Here is an 11166-nt window from a genome sequence, read left to right on the forward strand (position 1 = left end):
GTTCGTGCCTTCTTTCGATCAAACACCTGAAATCAAAAAGACAAAGGGCGCCCTAGAGGTCCTTTGCACTCCGACGCTCAAGTCATTGTAGGACTAGGAAACACCAAAGTAAGTTGTGAAAAGCTCCTGTGTAATCTGTGTGTGTGTGTTAGCGTAAAAGTTACGTTTCAATCACGTAAAACTATGCGTACCTTTATTAGGTTTGATACTACCCTTTATATACTCTAGGGTTTCCACTATTTCCGCTAACCATAATTAGGTTTACTGAGGGTGTGCCTTAACACCGCTATCACCCACTCTTAAGGCAATCTAGCGCGTGAGACTCCCTTACTAGAGTGCAGCCTCTGACGGGATGACCACCTGAGTACCAACTTGTGCACCTAACCTCTGGGGCCATCTGTCCTGGGAATGCCCTAGCTGTTCACGTGCCATTCATGCAGCTCACCCTTGGATCGTGACCCCCACGGGTCGTATCTCTTCCAGTGCCTCTTTACTTGTGTTACGCTTGAACGCGCCATCCACACCACACGCATGGACCCCTCGTGATCTAGGCTTCTCCCTAACTGATAACTGGTGTGTGGTCTGGGATCCACCTCTCGTGGCCCAGCTCTCCTGTTTGAGTCACTGATGTTTGATGTCTCATCGCCCTCACTATATTGTCGAGGACACATCAGCGCATCCTAGTGACCGATGCCTGACCACTCTTCGGCACCTTGGCTCACATGTCTTGCGAGACACTGGCCCACACCGCTCGTGGAACCCAGCTTATGTGGTCTCTCACTACTAGCGATCAACGACACCCGAGGACTGGTTGGTACAATATCAATCAAAGATAGAATATTATCATGCTTTTCCAAATACAAAAGAGTGAGAAGGATGAACCCCAATCCTAGGTTTCCTAATTAAATCAACAACTCTTTATTTTGCTTTATTTATATTCTTGCAATCATACATAACAAACTATCAACAAAATTTATTATATAGATTTCTATTTAGTGAATCTTATACTTAAGAATTCAATTGTTCCTTGTGGGTTCAATATTTTTCCTTAGAGACAAATTATTACTTCTGACATGGTAGACTTGTCGTAAAATAGTCATCAGTAATCTTCTCCTAATTATTCTCCAAGGAACCTTCCTTGGAAAGTTTAAACAATTTTCTTTTTGTTGATTGAAGATGCTTCCCTCAATGTTGTTCCCTATAAACTTATTATTTGATGAATCAATTGAAGAATGCATTCTTTACATCCATTTGTTACAACTTCATTTTACTAAAGATAACAAATGAAAGTAAAATTTCAATTGTCTATAGATGTGTGATAAGAGCACAAGTTTCCGTATAATTATACCTTTTTATTGTGTGTATCTTTTGGATACTAATCTAGCCTTGTTCCTCACAACCTTGCTCTGCTTGTCCAACTTGTTTCTGAACACCCATTCTGCACTAATGAATGCTTTGTCCTTGGATGCGTTGACAAGCTGCCAAACATTGTTTTTTTCTAAAATTGATCTAGCTCCTCTTCGTACCCTTTATCCAACTCTCGTCGTTTACTGCTTCATTTAAATTCTTGGGCTCTATTTGAAAAATCATGGTTGTTTGATCTTTCAACGTAGACCTTGTTGTCTCTTCTTCTTATGGATCTTCAATGATGGCATCAACTGGATGGTTTTTTTTGTTAGAGTGGAATTTCTTCCAGTCTCATGTTGGACCACCTAACAACTCTTATGGACGGTTTTGTGTTGTAGAATTTTTTGTAGATCCTAGAAATAAAAATCAACAAGAATTGTTTTTCTCTATTAATTTCTTATCAAACTTATGGTCATTGAATCTATGAATGACTTCCCCAACTACAAAAGTTTTTACATTTGTAAATTCCATAAGCCTTAGATGTTTTAGAATATCCAAGTAAAATTCCTTCATCACTTCTACATTCAAACTTACCTATATTATCTTTAGTATTTAGGATAAAACATTGCACTCCAAAAGAATGGAAATATAATATGTTTGGCTTTCTATTTATCAAGGGTCTAACATAATTTGTTTTCAGTAAATAACATTTTAAGATGCAATTATCATTTAACATCATTTGATTCATTTCTTTTAAAGAATGATTATTGTTCTCGCCGGTTGACTTTCTTGCAGGTTGGCTTTGGTTACAAGCTCTAGCTTCGATCTGTCTCCTCTGGAATCTGTTCTACGTCAACCACCTGCTAACGGGCACCACTTATCTTCAGGTGCTAATAGCATGAAAATATTTTATTTACGTGTGCACCTTTACTCACGGTGTTTCTCTTATTTAACAACTTTATCTTTTCAACCAATAACTATATGCATGTATTTATGTAACTTAATAACCACGCACACTTATCTTTTAGGTTAAAAAAATTATATTATACTAATATCCTTATATTAATATATGACAAAAATATTATTCTCAACAATTATTCATTAATATGTAACTAACATGTATTAATTAATATATAACTAACTTGCATATTATCACAAGAGATAAAATATCTCTTTATCTTCAAAATAATATGATAACAAATATAAACAATAACAATTATATCTTTCATCTTCAGAATAATATGATAATAGATAAAATATATCTTTATCTTTTATCTTAACTACCCTTTTTGGGTTGACCAACATCTAGGTTGAGCTCACGACTCACCTCTTGAGCCCAAACACCAAACTGACCTCCCCCAAATACCTGGACCGAGGTCCCGAGTACTCATGTCCAGTACAATTACTTTTATCAACAACACCATTTTGTTGTGGCGTTCTGGGAATACAAAACTTATGGTTAACACCATAGTTTTTCCAAAGCTCTCTAAAGTTTTCATTTTCAAATTTTCTTCCATTATCATTTCTATCATCAACCATTGACAAACCTTTTTTTCATTTTGAACACTTTTCATAAATTTACAAAAGACTTTACTCATATTCATCTAGTATAATTGTCTACAATGACTAGACCATTTAGTTTACAACTAATACACTTAGTCCTAGTAGGTCTAAAAAGGTTCAAGTGTATTAGCTCAGGTGGCCTTTGGGTAGAAATATCATTTATATATTTGAAAGAACTTTTAATTTCATACAAAAAATAGACACTTATGGATTTTAATTAATAAAATGGTTATAATTCAATCCCTAATTTACATCAAAGATATTTCTTATTCTCTAGAGAAATTCTCCCAAGACTTGCTTAAGCAAGTTCACTCCTGTGAAGTTGAACTTTTTCTCGTTAAACTCGCTTAAGCAAGTAATATCTCGCTTAAGTGAGATGTCACTTAGCCCAAGCCCAATTAGGTTAAATAGAATGCGTGAGGCATAACCCTAGACATTATTGGAAGATATTGAGAGATAGAAAACCCTAGAGGAGGCAGTCGTCAAGGAGAAACATCTTGGATCTTCTTTTCTTGCTTTCCATGATTGTAGTGGCCAATATTGTTAGAATGTATGACTTTAAACTAGAGGGGGGGTGAATGGTTTAAAGAGGGTTTTCGCAAACTTTTAAGTCTAGAATGAAATTACTTCGAGAAAAACTTGACTAAGAAATGAGTTTGTCAAAACACAAAGCAAATAAGCACAGCACTAGAAAAACAATCGATTGTTTCGCAGAAACAATCGGTTGTTTCGCAGAAACAATCGGTTGTTTATACCAGTTCACAAATATAAAACTGAATTTAAAGAGTTCAAAGGATAGAGAGATTGAACACACAGGTTTATACTGGTTCACTCTTACACCAAGAGCTACATCCAGTCCCCAGAAACCACTAGGTAATCCACTATGCAATCAAAACCAGATTACACACATCACACACCAAAGTAGTGACCTTGAACCCCTCAAGAAACACACTACCTTTGGCAAACCACACCAAGAATGTTGATCTTGAACACCTCAAGAATACACAACATTCTTTGGCAACACAACTACAAAAATACAGTAATCAAGGAAGAAGAGAATAGAATACACCTGGGTATTACAAAGCTTAAAGTTCAAAATTACAACCCAATCCTATTCCACACACTTAAGAATGATCCAAAGCTCTTTCAAATCTTGGAAAAACTGTTTTGATAAACTCTTTCTGTTACTCCGAGATTAGGAGCGTAAAACCACCTTTATATAGACCCACCAAGTGGTCAAAAGTATTTAATAAAGGAGCCAAGTTAGTTATGATCATTTAAAACATATTAAAACCGCTTAACAGAATTTTGTTAAGGTTTACAGGAAAACAATCAGTTGTTTTGTCAAAACAATCGATTGTTTTGGTTTGACAGCAAAGTCAACCAAGTTTTTCAAAACCTTTTCAAAAACTGCTAAGGTAAAAAACCTATTGTTTTGAAAAACAGCCTGTTGAAATTTTGACAGCTTTTTAGAAAACACATCTTTTTAAAAGGTTAAAGATTCAAATGAACTTGGATCATCTTAAGGAGTGAATTAACAAGTTTCAAACAACTAGACAACGCACACACACCCAACAGCAAGGTCTTCAAGCTTTCCTCTTGGATTTGGAAACATCAAAGCATCTTGTTCAACAAATATGAATGGCTAATTCTTCCCTTTGGGATTGGGAGTAATTTGTTCAAACTCTTATGTATTGAGGTGATATTTATTTATAATATTTTGTTCTTGATTGATGACTAGTATTGTCATTTTATTATTAAAGTTTGAATCTTTATTCATTATTTTGATCCTTAGATTTGACTGGAAAGTACTTCTGAGAATCTGACCTAAATTATAATGCTTAACAAATTTGAATGCTAGGAATAGATCTGAAATATTAATTGCTTTATAACATCTATTTGTAATGATAAGAAGTTTTTATAAATATGTGAGGAATCAATATTTAGGAGACTACCTTAATAATTTTGTAGGTGTGGAATTGATATGAATGATTTTTATATGTGCATCAATGTCAATCAAAATGTAATGTTATATGTTTTTATTCATTGAAAATACAAAACAAGTGAGAAAGATGAACCCCAATCCCAATTGACTCACCCAAATCATTTACTTTGCTTTAATTTAATTTCTTACAAATTCATACACAAAAAATCTTTCAAACAAACTTTTACATATTCTTATATTTAGTAAATATTATACTTGAAATATCATAATTGTTTCTTCTGAGTTCGATATCCGTCCTTAGGGATAATTTATTACTTCTGACTCGGTATACTTGCCGTAAAATAGTCGTCAAAAGGGCATGACCACTCTTTTTATGCAAAGTTCAATTATCTTTTAATAGTCATGAGGCATTAGACCTTTTGAGTTGAAAACTCGTACTTATCAATTTTGTAAAGATTGCATTGTCTATTTGTAGTAAATACTTTGGCCCCATTTTTTTTATTTATTATATTGACTATACGTTAGTCTTTACTAAAGATAACATTGCATTCATTGTCATACAAATGACTTATGCTCAATAAATTGTGTTTTAGAGTGTCTACTTAAAGAATTTTGTTGATAGAAACTAAAGGTTTCATAACTATACAACCAACTCCAACGATCCTTCCATGTTGATTTCCTTCAAGTATGACCCTACCTCCTTTCTTGCTCTTGAGGTCTTGGAACATATACCTTTCTCTCGTCATGTGACGTGAGCATAGGTACCAAGATTGAGGTCTTTTTGTTGGCATTGACTATATACGCAAGCAAAATTATTCTTTTTAGGTACCCACACATGTTTGGGTCATTTGCTATTAGTTGTCTTTTGTGTTTGTTTCTTAGGAATGCCACTAGACAATACACCTAAAGGCATTCTAGTTAAATAAGCATGAGTTTTGTTTGTCTTTTCATATAACTCATTTTCTTCATATCCAATACCTGTTTATCATGGGGATTCCTATAATTTCTTACAAGGATATCCAAGAATTTCCCACCTATACTAGATTGGGTAGGACTTTTCTTAAAGCATCATTTTCAAATATCATATCGTCTATGGTCTTTATATGTTCTAATTCAACATGTCTTTTCCTAAGACTTTCTTTTAACAAAAACATTTATGTGTTTATCTTTTCAAAGTTTATGTTTTGTCTCTCAAGGTTCTATTTCATACCCTTGTTTTCTTCACACAAAACTTTGTTGGTTTGAACAAGCTTAACATTTTCCTTCAAAACATCATCAAAGGATGCAGTAGTTTTGTTAAGAGTTTCAATCTCTTTATATTCACTTTGAAAGTTCTTTATCATAAACTTATAAGCTTGTGCAATTCTTGAAGTATTGGAAATAATTTCATAGTATGCTACTAATTTGACAAAGTGTGAGTCTAATTCGTTAGACACTGAGTTGTAGGTGGTATCTGCCATGAGATCTATATGAGTTTCTTCCTTATCTAAGTAAGAACTATATGAGTCTAGATCTTCCCTAGACATGAAACTTTTCTTCTTGAAGAACTTCTTATTTTTATTCTTTTCCTTTTCTTTGTTCTCTTGTTTAGGACACTCTGATATGAAATGTCTTTAATTTTTGTAGTCATAACAAATTATCTTCTCCTTGTAGTCTCTTCATGCTCTAGGCCTAAACTTCTCCTTTCCATATTTTACGTGCTTCTTCAACATCCTTTTGTACTTGCTTGTAAGGAAGGATAGCCTTTCATCATCATCAAACATTGAACTTTCTTCTTCATTTTCTACTACTTCATAGGCTTTTGTAGGAGTCACCTTCTTTGTCTTCTATTCCATCTTAAGGGTAAGATTCGTTCATTTTTTCTAAGCATCTCTTTGCAACAGATGTTAATAGACAATAAGGATTCCAACAAACTCTTCCAAAGACGTCACCTCTAGGTCCTTAGACGCTCTTAACATGATTTCTTAAGCCCTCCATTTAGGTGGAAGGGTGCTTAAAATTTTACCAATCACATCATGAGTTAACACTTCTCATTAAAAAATGCTTGACCCAAAAAGAGATAAAGGTATGCAAAAATTGATGGAAACTTGCAGGAAAATGAAGAAACTAACAACAAAACAAAAGAGTAGTTGAATGACCAATTCTTTCAGCGTAGGCATCCAACACTAAGTGAATTGGCAATATAGATAAATGAATTAATGAAACTCTAAAGCCCTGAGCAACAAGGAATTCATTGAGTGAATCTAAACTAGAGAAAGATCAAGTTGTAGAGTTTACGAGGCTGGGCGAATTTAAGAGGATTCAAGCAAAAAAACTCCTTCAAGTACAAGAAATCTTAAATTCAATGCATCTTGGATTTAAGCTAATATAGAGGGAAAAAAGCTTCTTCAAGAGCAGGAAAATTCCAAAATGGCTTGAGCGTGGCTTAGAGAGGATTCAAAGCCAAAAGATTTCTTCATGCTTAATAAAGATGATTTCACTTAGTCAAGCTTGAAGCAAAGCTAAGAAGAATACTTCAAGGTTAATACATCTAAGATTATGTTGAGTTTAGCATGGGTTTTGAGCTAAAAAGGTTTCTTCAAGGTGAAGAAAGCCAATCTGTTGAGCGGATTGGCTAAGCGTTGAGTGGATGGAAAATCTCAAGGAACTCTTCACTAAACTCTATAAATAGAGAGGTCATGATTCATAATTGGGAGGTTGAAATGTAGGTGTATTGATGACATAAGAGAACAACCTCACCTGGAAATCAACATTCAAGACTCCATGTCCTTTGTTGCAAGTTGCTCATATGCATGAGTTATTGTGTAAGCTTTTTCATGAGTAGCTAAATTTATGTTGTCGGGATTGAAGAACAATGTATTATTTCTTAGTTGTTTATTTATGAATGCTTCTTTAAATTCAATTCATATGATTTGATTGAATGCTTAATGCTTGATATGTGAGGAATCATCGTGACTTTAGAACTTGGATGATGTTGGAAAACACGTTCATTTTTTGAACTCTTTCAAATCAACCAAGTATGTCAATGTCTGTAACCAAATTGAGTTTTTAGATTGAATTGTTCCATCTTAATGCAGAAGCAGGCTAATTGTAAGTCAAGAAATTGACTATGATAGTATGTTGTTCTAGATAACCATGATTAAGGGATTAACTTGGTATGGTCATAAGAAATAGTGAACTTGAATAACAAAGTATTTGTAAGTAATAACAACAAAAGAGATTTATGAAGTGATTCAATCCCAATATTTGTTCTGAATATCTAAAATTCTCGTTTTTGCATCTAGTTTCAATCTCACTACATATATTACTTATAATTATTTATTATATCTATTAAATGTATTATATGCAGCCAAAATCATCATATCCTTACTTCACTTTGAACGATATTTCTATTTTGATTATCTTTAGTCCTTGTGCATTCAATGTCTCTTATCAATTGTACTACAGTTGATTCGGTCCGCTTGTCGAGAATTAAAATAAAAATAACCCCTAATCAGCATGAATTAAATGTTCTTCTCTTTTTTAAGTAATATCTCAATAGTTGAATATACTTATCTCTTCTAGGACAAAGTGAATTTACTTAAAGTTGTGTAAAACATAGAGTCAGACATACGAAATAAATATACTTTTCCAAGTTTGATGACAAACCTGGTGACAGGGATTTGGGTGAAGAAAAACAAATTTATCTCAAGTTCCAAAAGAACATTGATTGTGATAGAAGTTTTAAGCGAATCCTCTTGGTTAAACATAGGAACAAGCATTCCCTACAACATATAATAAGCATACAGATATTCATGAAGTATGATGTTAACTTAAGATTGTGTGCATATCATCTGAGCATGAACAAATGCTTACCAGACAAAAAACAAGATAACACGGTGTTATATCATCTAACAAATGAAATACTTACGTCTTACATATCTATTATTTTAGAAACAATTATCATCTTACAGATGAAACATAACCATGTTTTATACTTTTTTATTTTTATCACTCAATCAAAATTATGAAGGTTGAACTTTTTCATAACAAGCTTTAATAATGATTCCTATGTTTAAGCATTGAAATAGTTAAATGAGTAGAGAATTGTAATTTTTTTATACATACAATTTGCAATTCATTCCAAACCAAAACACTCACTCAAATTTGTAAATGAATTTGTGAAGATAAGGAAAGGAAAATATTGCAAATGAGACCCAATTTCAATATGGTAGTGATAAGTGCAACAATGGAGGGTGAAAAATGTAACAATAAAAGATGAGGAATGTAGATACTCTCTAAAGGTTAATTAACATTCAAGTTTTTTGGTCTTTTGGTATCAAGTAGTGAGGGAAAATATGTATGATTCCATCCACTTAATTTCATGTGTGTGCATTATCAATCAAATCGTATTACTTGTATGAATATAATGTAATAGAACTATTGTCTAATTAAAGACACTTAATAAAGTCTCTCTATTTCTATTTTAATAAGAAAAACTTTGAAAAACTCACCCGTTTATAAAGCCATAACCCAAATTATGTTTTCTCTTTTTTTTTTGGTGGAGGTATGTAGACGTGTCTATAAATCATTTGAAAGAAGTCATAATAATGAGTGTTTCTAGAATTGGTGGTTTACAAGGTCAAACTAGTCTAAGAATTATATGTTTTGGACATTTTACCTTATGTACCATTTCTTGGATGCAAATTCAATTTACCACAAATTCACACTCTTATTCAGGAGTGTCTTTAAAGACTTCAAAGGTTGGCTCATTACAATGAAAGTTCCAATTTAAGATTTTGATTCTATATCACACGTGTGCATATGCATATCCTAAGCCCTAAAAAGTTTTTATTTTATGTCAATGAAAGTTGTTAAAAGAGATTATATTATGGGAGAATATTTTTTATTGTGAGAAGTAGAATGGTAGATATTATAAATTTTTAAATAGTTAAGATTAAAATTAAATGTGTGTGTGTGTATATATATATATATATATATATATGATTTTTAAAGATTAAACTGCACTAATAAGTCATGTTTTCTTAGTATAATGTCCAACTGAATCATGTTTTTTCACTCTATTTGATTAAAAGCATTAAATATATCATGCAAACAGAATTTTTTATGTTAATTTAAATTTATTTTATATTTTATTTATATATACTTTTGTCCTACTGCGTGTCAAATGTCAAGCATTTATGTAATATTGATACCTGTAAAGTGAAGAGGAAGAAGTGTAAGAAGAAGATGAATCTCATAAAGTACAATTACTTTGTGTCTTGTAATTTTCATTAGTAGTAGCAATCCATGTTTTTCAGTTCAGTTAGCACATCAACACATTAAAGCATAGCAATCCTCAAGCAACATTTTTTTAATATCCCACGTAAATATTCACATCATTAATCAACAATTAATATTCTAGAGTTACTTAAATCTTTTTAATTTATTATATGATCATCATCTTAATCTTTTCTAATTTTATTTATATTAGATCACACATATAAGTTAAAAATAATATTAAATTGTAGTATATAAGTAAAAATTGTAAACTTCACTTACATATTAGTTTTTTAAAATTAAGTTAAGCATAAATTTTTATTAAGATGATATAGTTAAGTTCATTAGAATTATTTATAGGTTTATGAATCAACATTTAGAAAATTATTATATCTCAATAAATTTACCTATCTGATCATCATAAATGTTTTAATATTAAAATAGATTTTTAGCCTTTTAAAAAGTTTTATTTTAAAACATTCGTGTTATACTAAAGTAGCCTCTTTTTTCTATAATTTATTGCATTATATTTAATGAATTTGATTACATGACTAACTTTCAAAGATAACGTATTAAATAATTTATCTATGGACATACTTCCTAAGATTTTCGTGTTATCCTAATCTAGTTTATTTAAGATAAGAGTAAAATTTGATTAAGAAATATTTTTACTAAAAATCAAACTCAAATAATTTACTACTAGAAAATTATAAAATTAATTTTAAAGATAAAAAATAATTAATTGTTAAATTAATATTATTTGAAAGACTAAAAAATTATTAATAACTAAATCAATTTATATTATTTATAAATAATTTTTAAATTAATACTTAATTAATTTTTACACTTGAAAAGTCATACTAAAAATAATAATAAGGAATTATAAATTCAGCTTAACCATTCCTTATAAATAAAAAAAGTAGTTGTTTATTTTTGACTTCTAAGGTGTGATGTCTATGTAGGATAAGTACTTATGTTGGATTGTTTATTTAACATGAAAATGTGTGCAAATGACACATCAATCATTTTTAATTTTGTTCAACATTAGTAGT

The sequence above is a fragment of the Phaseolus vulgaris genome, chromosome 11, assembly GCF_051622355.1.
Source record: "Phaseolus vulgaris cultivar YP4 chromosome 11, ASM5162235v1, whole genome shotgun sequence".
Taxonomy (NCBI): Eukaryota; Viridiplantae; Streptophyta; class Magnoliopsida; order Fabales; family Fabaceae; genus Phaseolus; species Phaseolus vulgaris.